Source organism: Acinonyx jubatus, chromosome C1, assembly GCF_027475565.1.
Source record: "Acinonyx jubatus isolate Ajub_Pintada_27869175 chromosome C1, VMU_Ajub_asm_v1.0, whole genome shotgun sequence".
In the NCBI taxonomy this organism is placed as follows: Eukaryota; Metazoa; Chordata; class Mammalia; order Carnivora; family Felidae; genus Acinonyx; species Acinonyx jubatus.
The window spans coordinates 91,813,257-91,825,093 of record NC_069381.1 but is presented as its reverse complement, the minus strand read 5'-3'; the positions used below and the strand labels follow the sequence as shown (position 1 = coordinate 91,825,093).

At 41.6% G+C, this 11,837-nt stretch overlaps 1 long non-coding RNA gene across 3 annotated transcripts; it reads right to left on the bottom strand.

The window, feature by feature from the left end:
* Positions 1-1,296: 1,296 nt before the first annotated feature.
* On the bottom strand, positions 1,297-11,823 carry LOC106977747 (uncharacterized). Of its 3 annotated transcripts, XR_008295121.1 has the most exons (5): positions 11,628-11,823; positions 11,369-11,425; positions 4,536-9,505; positions 2,804-2,992; positions 1,297-2,701 (listed from the first exon to the last, which is right to left on the bottom strand). It is a non-coding gene; the product is annotated as an uncharacterized LOC106977747 (long non-coding RNA). The 3 variants fall into 3 exon arrangements; XR_008295120.1 differs by having other exon boundaries at positions 11,369-11,823; XR_001430703.3 differs by having other exon boundaries at positions 4,536-9,318; positions 11,369-11,823.
* Between the last annotated feature and the right edge of the window lie 14 nt (positions 11,824-11,837).

Below are 11,837 nucleotides of genomic sequence, written 5' to 3'. Positions count from 1 at the left end.
TGGTTCTGAAAGCTAGAAGTCTGAGCTCAAGATGTCCATAGGCTTGGTTCCTTTTGAGGGCTGTGAAAGAAAATCTGTCCCATGCTTCTCCCCTAGCTTCTTGTGGTTTGCTGGCAATCTTTGGCATTATTTGGCTTCTGCTACAACACCCTGATCTGTCTTTATCTTCCCATGGCCTTCTCTCTGTGTATCTCTGTCTTCACATGGCTATCTGCTTATAAGAACACCAGTCACATTGAATTAGGGGACCACCCTACTCCAGTATGATGTCATCTTAACTAATTACATCTGCAACAGCCCTATTTCCAAATAAAGTCACAATTTAAGGTATTGGGGGTTAGAATTTCAACATAAGAATTTGAAAGGGGGATAAAACATAATCCGTAAGAGTGCTTATAACACATCATGCAGGTTCCAAGGTGGCCATTGACTAAGGCTGGTAATGACAATTGGATGAGTCATTTTGTCTCCTTGATTGCTTAGTGCTTCTTCCCTGGTGGATGTGAGATATGATACAAAACTCCTCACACTTCATGCCCACTCCTGTATATTTATCCACATGACTCTACTCAAGATCTCCTTGTCTTTGGTCTTCTAGTCCTTTTCCTTCCAGGTGCCCTACTAGGTCTTCTGACAGGCCATTGACACCTGCCCAAGAATCTATATATATTCTTACTTCAGTCTGCTTCTCCTTATACTAAAAGCAGACGATCAGGGATGATCTTTGTAATTCTACCAACTGAGAAGATTTTCCTTCTTTGCTGTTTTTCAAAGACTCTGAAGAATGTAACTATAATGCAGCCACTATCTAATTTTGGTTTGTACCCACATACTAAGCTGACTCATCCATAAACCAAACTTAGGCTTTACCCTTCTTCCTTCAGCTGGTCATGGTATTGGTGCAGCTGTGGTGGGTTATATGGGGATGTGGGCTACCTGGTCATGCAGCTTACAAGTGCCTCAGTTGTGTTTGAGCTCCATTCTGTATGTACCATTTCCATCTTATAACAGATGCTGCTGGGTCCATCTGAACCAAAAGAACTCAGTCCATAATAAGTAGTTCTGGACACATGGTTACCTGATATCCTGTGGTTAAGTGTTCTGTCTCCATCAAGGCTCAGTATCTATCTGGTTCTCACTAGTAGCTGGTTCTTAAAATGTGTATAATTCTCAGTTGCAGATGGCATGGCCTTGCTCCAGAGTCCTAAGGACTGCACTGTGATGTTTTTACTGGGGCTTACCATAAGCTCTTTCTTAGTCAGCTTGGGCTTCCATGACAAAATACCATAGACTGGGTGGCTTAAACAACAGAAATTTATTTTCTCACAGTTCTAGAGGCCAGAAGTCCGAGATCAAGATGCCAGCATAATCAGGATCTGGTGAAAGCTCTCTTCCTGACTTGCAGACAGCTACCTTCTCACTGTATCCTTACAGGGCAGAGAAAGAGAGCTCTCTGGTGCCTCTTTGTCATCATATTGGGGATTAGGGCTTCAATGTATGAATTTGGAGGGGGACACATTCAGTCTATAACATTCCACCTGTGGCCCCCTAAAATTCACATCATTATTGCACACAAAATACATTCATTTCATCCCCAAATCTCCAAAGCTCTTAATTTATTCCAGCATCTAAAGTCTCATTTGAATATCATCTAAATCAGATAGAGTGAGACTGGAGGTATGATTCATCCTGAGGCAAAATTCCTCTCCAGCTGTGAATCTGTGAAATCAGACAAGTTATATACTTTCAAAATACAATAGTGGGATAGTAATAGGATAGACATTCTCATTACAAAAGGGAGAAGAAAGGGGTGATGGTCCCAAGCAAGCTCAAAATTTAGCAAGGCAAAGTCCATCAGATTTTAAGGCTTTAAAATAATCCTCCTTGGTTCAATGCTCTGCCCTCCAGGTCCAGTAGGTGGCAGCATCACCCCCAAGGTCCTGTTGGGTAGTCCCCCACCAAAGGCTGTTGAAACTGAGGTAGTGTAGTGGCCCTGATGATCTCTTAATCACTGTCGGCATCATTTTCCCCTCTTCTTGCAGAATAGTGCATGTGTGCAGCTGAATAGCTCTATCATTCTGTCTTGTCAAATTCAATAAGCCCAACAGCCTTCCTTTGTTTGGTCCCATCTTCATCCCCTTCAGTTCAAATTGGCTGCATTTCTGCTCATATAATCCCATAAACTCTTTATCAAGTGATAATCAAGTTGTGCCATTGGTATTTTCTTTAGAACATGCTTTCTCATGTTTTTCAATATGGATAGGCTGAGAAATCTCTAAATCATCAAGTTCTGGTTCCTTTTTGCTTAACAATTCCTTCTTCATCTCTCTCCTTTCACATTTTACTATAAGCAATCAGGAGGAACCAAGCCCCTCCTTCAATACTTGGCTTAGAAATCTCCTCAGCTAAATATCCAGTTTCATCACTCACAAATTCTACCTTGCACGAAACAGAACACAGTTCAGTCAAGTTATTCACCACTTTGTAACAAGGGTCACTTTTCCCACAATTTCCATTAACGTCCTCCTCATTTCCATCTGACGTCTCACCAGAATTGTCCTTAATGTCCATATTTGTAGCATGCACTTTAAAACTTTTCCAACTCCACTCATTATCCAGTTCCAAAGCAGCTTCCGCATTTTTAGTTATTTGTTACAGCTATATTCCACGGCTGGTGTCAAGATCTGTATTAGCCAGGGATCTCCAGAGAAACAGAAACATTATAGTTATATAGATGTAGGTGTAAGTATAGATATAGATTGTATAGCTATAGCTATAGATTTATTATAAAGAATTGACTCACATGAGTATGGAGGCCAAGAAGTCCCAAGATCTGCAGTCATCAAGCTGGAGACCCAGGAGAGCTGATGTGTAGTTCCCAGTCTGAAGCCAACGGCCTGAGAACAAGGAAAGCCAATGGCGTGATTTCCAATCTGAAAGTTGGCGGGTTCGAGATCCAAGAAGAGCTGATGTTTCAGTACAAGCCTAAAGGCTGGAAAAGACCAACATCCTAGCTATGCAATCAAGCAGGAGTTCCCTTCTACTCAATCTTTTAGTTCTATTCAGGTCTTCAATTGATTGAATGAGGCCCACTTACATTAGGGATGGCAATCTGCTTTACTCATTCTACCAATCCAATGTTAACTTCATCTGGAAACACACCCACAGACACACGCAGAATAATGTTTGGCCAAATACCGGAGTACCCCATAGCCCAGCCAAGTTGACATAAAATTAACCATCACGAGCTCCAAACTGCTTCTTTTCCTAGTCTGATACCTCCAATACAAGATTTTACTGGAATATATGGCCAAAGTGACAAAGATGTCTGTACTGTAGCCTGGACTTCTGAAGAGCCTTTCACCTGCTCTGGGCCCCAAAGCTGGAAATCTTCAAGGTCACCTGGTAAATGGGCTGGAGCAGTATTCCTAAGTGTGGTATATGTTGCTCCAGAACCTAAAGAGACATACCAAGCCCTGTGCATTCTTCTTTGTGGTAAGGGATGCAAGACTTTCACTTTGGAAAGATATAATGGTACACTCTGAAAACCTCACTGAAGTGGCAAGTCCTTGAATCTTTATAGCATTTTTCTTCTATTCTCTGGAGCATTAGTCTTACCAATGCCTCCAGCATACTAGCCACTCCACTTGTACAGTCTGACCGGCATATCATTGATGCAATGGGTCGGTGTGCTACTCTATAAGATGTTTAGGAGGTTCAGATTTCTTTGGACCTTATTACGACAGAGGGCAGAGTTAATCTATCCTTGAGGCAAAACTGTAAATGGTTATCTGTCCCACATGATCTTTCCTAATCAAAATGGAAAATAATTTGTTCAACAAACCACTGGCCACACGTCATGTCCTGATGCCTTATTAATCTGCACTAGCAATAAGACTATATAAAGCACAGCAGGTGCTATTGGGGCTGTGACTTGCTATGGTGGTCTAGAGTCATTCTCCAGGACCCAGCTAGTTTCTGCAGGGGCCTGACTGGCTAATTAAATGGAGATATGATAGGGACCATCCTCCCCACATTTCTTAGGTCTTTATTGGTGGCACTAATTTCCACCATGCCCCCTGGTATGTGATATTTTCATTTGTTTATTTTTTAATTTACTATGTTAGCCAGGTCTGGAAGGTCATTTTCAGGTGTTTCCACTTGGCCTTCTTCACTATGATAGCTCTTCACACAGGTCAAGCATTTAAATGTTGGTATAACTGCAGCTGCTAAGTGTATCAACTCCAATTACATACTCAAGAACTGAAGAAATGACCACTGGGTGGGTTCACAGACACAATGGACCTACCCTAACTAGACTTTAGTCAGAACTCCAATTATTACCCAGTCCCCATTTGCCTCCACTCTAACAAGAGGCTATGACAATGCTTTGGGTCTCAGGATATTGATGTCTGAGTTGACTGAGTCCAATAGTTCTTAAATTTCTGGTTATTCCTCTTTCCCACTGTGTACAATCACTGAAATAAATGGCCATAGGTATCTTTAGCAAAGGACTGGGGAATCATAACACTTACATTTGCTGCAGTGCAGCAGGATCTGCCGCCTCTTAAGTCAACAAGTTTCAGATCTGAAAAGTGGCTCAGATCGGGATACTGAACAAGGGACGATGACTTTCTGGATGAAACCACCCTCAGTCTCCTGCTCCTCCGTTTTGGCCTTTTTTGGGTTGTAGATGTTAATAGGATTCCCACCTATTTTGCCCCTAGAGATACCAAGCTCTACATCCATCTCCACAACTCCCTGTGAGCCAAGCCCTCTTGGCTGCCACTTGTCAAATGTTGTTGGTCTTTTTAATTGTGGCCTCCTGGCTTTTAGTGACTAAGTGCCACTATCTGGCCTCTATTACTTGGGGAAGGGGGATATTTTTCCCATAATCATTAATGGGTCCTAACTCTGTGACTGCTGTTGTTAGCTCAGGAACGCAGAGAACTTCTTGGTGGTGGTGTCCCTTACCAGAGGATTTCTGATGGCCTTGGTGAATGGTGTATCTTCTGGGCCCTCCTGTGAAACAGAATCCTCTGATGGGTCTTCTGGCTTCACACATATCCATTCCAGCATGCCCACTTCCCCCAGTCTTTTAATTCATTCTTCTACCATGTGCCCGGGCAACTGAGAGAGACATTTCTACTTTGCTCAGCATTGGCCATCACTTTCTCTAGGTTTTTAAGAGATTCCCCCGCCCATCCCTCCCATGAGTTTTTTACATCCTCCGTAAGAGTCCATGCAGTGTTAAATCCCGAGAAGAAAGTGCTGTCAATGAATTCTTGATTATCTAGTCTAATATTCTAGCCCCCATGATCAAGTAACCTCAAAACTCCTCTGACTTGTTTGTATATGCTAATTTTTACAGCTCCTTTGTATAGGATCTCTTCCCTCCTTTATTAGGTCAGGCATGTTTTCAGCTTGGTTATGCTAGGATTTGATTCCATTTATTAGCATAGTAGCCAGTAGAGAAGGAGTGGCTCTGCAGTGTCTTTGAGCATGGAGGAAGTACTAGTTCTTACTACGAAGAGGTAGACTATCTCTGCAAGCTTTCAAAGTTCACGAGGGCCTACAGAGCTAAGATCCTTACAGTTGTGCATCCAGATGTCCCATCCCTTGTTTCAGGCATTCAGGTATTTTCAGCCAGGGCCCTGACCAGCTTTGGCTACATATTTAAATGTCTTTGGGGCTCTGTGCCTCATGTCTTGGCTCATGTCCCAAGTTTGTGGCATAACTGTGTCAGGTCTTCCACTATAGAGATAAAAGCCTTTTTGTAAGTTACTAAAGAGGTCCTCTTGTCTCTCATACTTGGCTATTAATCAAGGGGGACCTTTGCTTTTTCGTTATCCCGCCTGAGTGTCTATACAACTTAGCAGTAACCGGCCAACTCCATTGTCCTTGTAGGCATTGCCTTCCCCGATCCCCATACATTTCAAATGCCTGAAATTATATTCTTTTCCTTCTCCTCCACTGGGATGTTTTTCCAGGCCACCACTGATGAAATCTTTAGCACCTGGTCACCACCTTGTGCTGGGAACTATCCATGTCCGTACACTACTCACGATAATATTGTCTTTGCCCACCAGATAGTGAGTGAGTGAGCCAGTCCTGAAACTTCATTTTATTTTCTAGCTTTCTTTTGTTTCTGTTTTTTGTTTTTGGACCTCTCTTGGTACCACTTGTGTTAGTTTGGACCCTCTGAGCAGCTGCCAAGGTGGTATTTGGCATAGCTAGGGCCGCCATTACAAAATACAGTACCGCAGACTGGATAGCATAAACAACAGAAATGTATTTCTCATAGTTGTGGAGTGTAGAAGTCCAAGATCAAGATATCAGCAGGATTGGTTTCTTCTGAGGCATCTCCCTTGGATTGTAGATAGCCACCTTCTTGCTGTATCCTCACATGCCCTTCCTCTGCACACATGCCCTCAGTGTCTTTCTGTGTGTTCAAATTCCTCCTTACAAGGACACTAGTCAGATTGGATTAGGGTTCACCCTAACATCTTAATTGCCTTTATAAAGGACCTACATCCAAATACAGTCACATTCTGAGTTATGAAGGAGAGGGAAAAGAAAGGATGAGTAGGCATTATCTCAGACTGCAGCACAGTTCTGAGGGTTTCAGGTAGGCTGATGGATGATCCTCAAGCCAAAGCTACCTGTTAGAGGAGTCCCAAATAGTTCTACAATGGAGCTGCATTGCTCAGTCAGTTGCGTTTCACTGCTCAATAAAGCTCCTGCCGTGCTTAGTCATTGGCCAGGACTGGCCAATTATTATTTCTTGGGGGACTTGCAATAATCAAAGCTAATTAAATCTGTCAATATCCTTGGCTCAAAATCTTTGCTTATTTTAAGATATTCTTACAAAATGACTGGAGTAAGAATAAATCATAAGGTGAAGCAGCCAAATCCAAACTGTCTCTTTATGTAAATAGCAAATCGTAGCTGCTAGAGATAAAAGTGGATAGATGGATTTGGGGAACAGGATATTTAAGAAGAGAAAGGGACCTAGATTATAGATTGATTTGAAATCACTTATGAAATTCTCCATGTAAGTATACCTTCTGCCATTCACCCAGGAATGCCTGACACAAAGTAATCATACAGGACATTTACTAACAAATCTGAGTATTTTCAATATTTGTTAGGCTAGTAGCTTTACGAATTACTTCCTTTACTTCTAGTGGAATGACAAGGCTTCTAATCTGTAGATACTTTATTGTAATATAGTTAAGATCTCTGTGTTTCATCTCTTAAAATGATTACAGCAGCTTTTAATTAGGGGGTCATATTTCTTTCTTTGCAAAAATATGCAAAAACTACCAAAATATGTGAAAGCTCTCATTCAGCAGGTGAATGCAGAACTTTCATTAATATCTAAATGATCTGTATTTCTCCAGGAAGAAACAGTCCTTTTCATCTCTCAGTATTTCACCTAAAAAGATTGTGACCAACAAACTTTCATCAATTTTATTTAAAAACACAAACCAACCAATAGGGGCGCCTGGGTGGCTCAGTCGATTGAGCGTCCAATTTCGGCTCAGGTCATGATCTCATTTTTCGTGAGTTCGCGCCCAGTGTTGGGCTCTGTGCTTACAGCTCAGAGCCTGGAGCCTCCTTCGGATTCTGTGTCTCCCTCTCTCTGCCCCTCCTCCTCTCATGCTCTATCTCTCTGTCTCTCAAAAATAAATAAATGTAAAAAAAAAAAAAATTAAAAAACACAAACCAACCAATCAACCAACCAAACAAAAGCTCCACAAAGGAAATAAAAGAAAAAGAAATATTAGTGTTAAATTATATTTTAAGAGTGGCAATTTGAAATACTGAATTTTCTACTTACTCTAATTCTCTAAGTGACACATACATTAATCTCTATATAACTAGTGTGTTTACAGCAACCAGTCAATAATTGTCTATTTACTCAACAAATATTCTAGAGCATCTACTATATGCGAGGTACTAGGCTGAATAAGATGTAATACTGGTCCTCAAAGAACTCACATTTCAACTACTTTCCTTTTAAAGAAAATATTTATTTTTACTGTGGTAAAAATATACATAAAATTTATCATCATTAAGTGTATAGTTCAGTGGCATTAACAATGTTCACTCTGTTGTGCAACCATTACCACCATCCATCCCCAGAACTTTATCATCATCCCACACTGAAATTCTGTGGCTGTTAAACAATAATTCCCCAGCCCCTTCTTCCCCTGCCCCAGGTAACCACTAGTCTACTTTCTGTCTCTATGAATTTGACTATTTTAGGTGCCTTATAGAAGTACAGTAAAACCTCGGTTTGTGAGTGTAATTCGTTCCAGAAACATGCTTGTAATCCAAAGCACTTGTATATCGAAGCGAAATTTCCCCATAAGAAATAATGGAAACTCATATAATTCATTCTACAACCTAAAAATATTCATATAAAAATGATTACAATACTGTAATAAAATACAAAATAATAAAGAAAATATACAGTATAAAGAAAAACAAATTAATGCACTTAAAAAAATTTTTAATGGTTATTTATTTTAGGGGAGGGGCAGAGAAGGAGACAGAATCTGAAATAGGTTCTAGGTTCTGAACTGTCAGCATAGAGCCCAATGCGGGGCTCAAACCCACAAACCACGAGATCATGACCCAAGCCGAAGTTGGACACTTAACCAACTGAGCCACCCAGGTACCCTAACCTGCACTTACTTTTGAAAACCTTCGTGGCTGGTGTGAGGGAGACAAGAAAGAGGAGGATTATTGTGTAGGACAACTTTCACTGTCACTAAGGGAATCACTGCTATCTCAATGGAATCTTTTTCTTTTCATGCAACTTTAACAAGGAACTTATCCAATGACACTTGCTTTTGCCTCCTTTTGAGGATTTCGTGGAAATGTGACATCGCATTGTCATTAAACAGATTCATTGCTCACACTGCTACAGCCTTTTTTGGGTGGTGCTTTTCTACAAAATTTTGCACTGTTTCCCACATTTTACACATTTCTCTAATCTCATTTGAAGTGAGGGTTTCCTCTGCCTTTTTCTCTTCCTCCTCTGCAGACAAGATGCAAACATAGGCTTCTTATAAAATCTTGGAATTTCAGCCACTCGCATACCTCGTTCATACTTCTCGATTTCCTTCTTAACTTCCACCATAATCATCTCCTTCTTATTGCCTATTTTTTTCTGCATGGAGGCCATTATATATGCTCGCATGGATGTTGACTATAGTACAGATTAATAAACTCTTGCCATATACTGTATTTAATGTAACTGGCAATAAGGCAGCAGAGGAAAGGGTCCATATCTGCAGGCAGCCTGACCTACAATAAAGCAAAGCATTCCTAAGCTTACTCTTGTATGGAAAAGCAAAGGACTCTCCATAGGTGCTCTGAAGTGACAAAAAACACTAGTGCCAGTTGTGGGCACCTTCCAACGTTCTGAAAAATCACTGATTTCTGCCAAATGCTGCAGCCTGAGACTGAGCATGGGAGACGATCACCAATAATCCTGTAGAGAAAGAGAGAGAGAGAGAAAGAGAGAGAGAGAGACGGAATCTGAAACAGGCTCCAGGCTCTGAGCTGTCAGCACAGAGCCCTACACAGGGCTTGAACCCATAAGCTGCGAGATCATGACCTGAGCAGCAGTTGGACCCTTAATTGACTGAGCCACCTAGGTGCCCCGAGTTTCATTCCTTTTTAAGGCTAAAATAATATTTTGTCGTATGTACATACTACATTTTGTTTATCCTCAATTACTTTACTCTTAAATAGATAAACTCTCATTTTATTTCTTTCAAAGAGATACCATGAGGCTTTTAAAATTATTTTAAGCCAGTGTCTATAGCATCACACTAGCTGTCCAGATGCCAGTTCCCTGCTTTTGCTGCCACCAAAGTACGAGGTGCTCTCTTTTATGGTTTTAGTTTCTGAAACAATTCCCGACTCTTTTCTTCTATATCTCTTTTTATAAGTCATGGGGACAGTTATACATACTTTTGGGTGTCTTTTTTTAAAGCAGTAATTTCTAGTTTATGTGCAGTCAGAAATATTTACAAATTAGGTAATTACAGGTATGTAAAGAATTGATTTTGGGGATCAGTTCTTACTGGTTTCTTTATTTGGGTAGTATCTGCGGTCCACCAGGGACTATTCTGCCACAGTTCATTTTGTTCCAGGACCAATGTGCCTAGCTCTCCAATATGTTTAGATACCTTACTCAGTTTCTGAATGTAGCTCATTCTCTCATGCTTTAGTACATTTCTTTTTTGTCTTCTTTGGCTCCTTTATCATTTTTCTCAGAGGAACACTTGGTTCAACATTTAATGATACATTTATTGAATTGACTATGGGCAAGAAACTATACTAGGTGCTGGATTTTTAATGCCATGACGATCCATTTTCTTGGAGAAAACAAAATTTCCCTTATTACCCACCATCAGCTACCGGCTCCCCTTCATTTATGATATATAGGGCACAAACACATTTACCCAGAGGAGATTCCACATTCAAGTGACTTTGTGGGGCAGTCACTGCCATATCTGATATCAGTAGGACACCTTGCATCCCTGAGTGTTCAGGAACTATGATCATGCTCAAGTACCTATACAGGTTTATAGGTAATACCTATGTAGGTATATAAATAGTTACTATATATTAATTTCAAAAGAACTTTGAAAGAGTAGGCACAGTGAATTTAACAACACTTTTTCAACAGAAAGGCCACAATAGTTGACCAGAAACCTAGAGGATATTGTTCTTTTCACAGCAATCTAACAGATTGCTGAGGATTGCTGCTTGGAACTTCTGTTTTATAAGTGTCAAACATCTGACTGGCTAGGGACCACAAAACGATATTCTTGTTGAATTTATGAAGGCAGGAAATAAATGAGAGGAAAAACAGAGCCCATACCCCAAAGGCGTATTTCTACACACCGCCTCCCCCTCAACTGAAATGCCTCATTTACAAATCTAACCTAGAGCCAAACATGAACTTTACTTGAGAAATACGGGGCCTGAAGGAGACTTGACCAGTGGTATCATATTAACTGGAAACAGAACCCTGGCATTTCTCTCTGTCATATACTGCCCATCAAATGACTTCTTACTTGGCTATCCTATCTTTCTTGAACAAATAATTCATTTTACAGCCTTTCTATGAAGTTGTGACGTTGCCCTTTTACCTTTAGGGAAGCGAAGCACAAAGCACACAAAGGCGGCACCGTCAGCTAAATTCTTCACGAATAACAGAAAAAGCAGAGAGCAATACGAATCTCAGATCCAAGGCGTTACCTGCTCTAAAACCTGTACTGGGAAGTGTGGGGTGGGGGGAGCCGGGAGGGCAAGGAATGGAAGGAAATGCTGGTAAAATTACCTTGACCAGGAGGAAACTTGGAGTCTTTTCCCACTGACTGAAGCCCACCCAACTTTTCTGAAACGAACCACGGTAGGGTGGGCTGAGGCAAACGGCCCCGTCCAAGGCGCCCGCTCATTCCCACCGCAGCGCACCCGGTCACCGCCCACGGCCAGTCCCGGAGCTCTCCGCCCAGCGCCTGGAAGACTGAGCCAGAGCCGGAAGCGCGGGGAATCCCGCGAAAGGCGGGGCTGGTGGAGGGCGTGGAGAAAAACCGGACCAATTTACTCCGGCGGGGATTATTGTACAAGGAGCCTATCAACTCCTCCGTACAAGTTCTCCCAATTGCCAATCTTGGGGCGGGTTCACACCTTCTCCAAGGGAAGAATCTCCCCACATGCCTAGGGCTCGGAGCGCCCCTAGCAACCACGCAAGATTTAAAGCGGAAGGACGGCCCTGGGCCGGAGGTCCCTGGAACCAACCGCGGCCT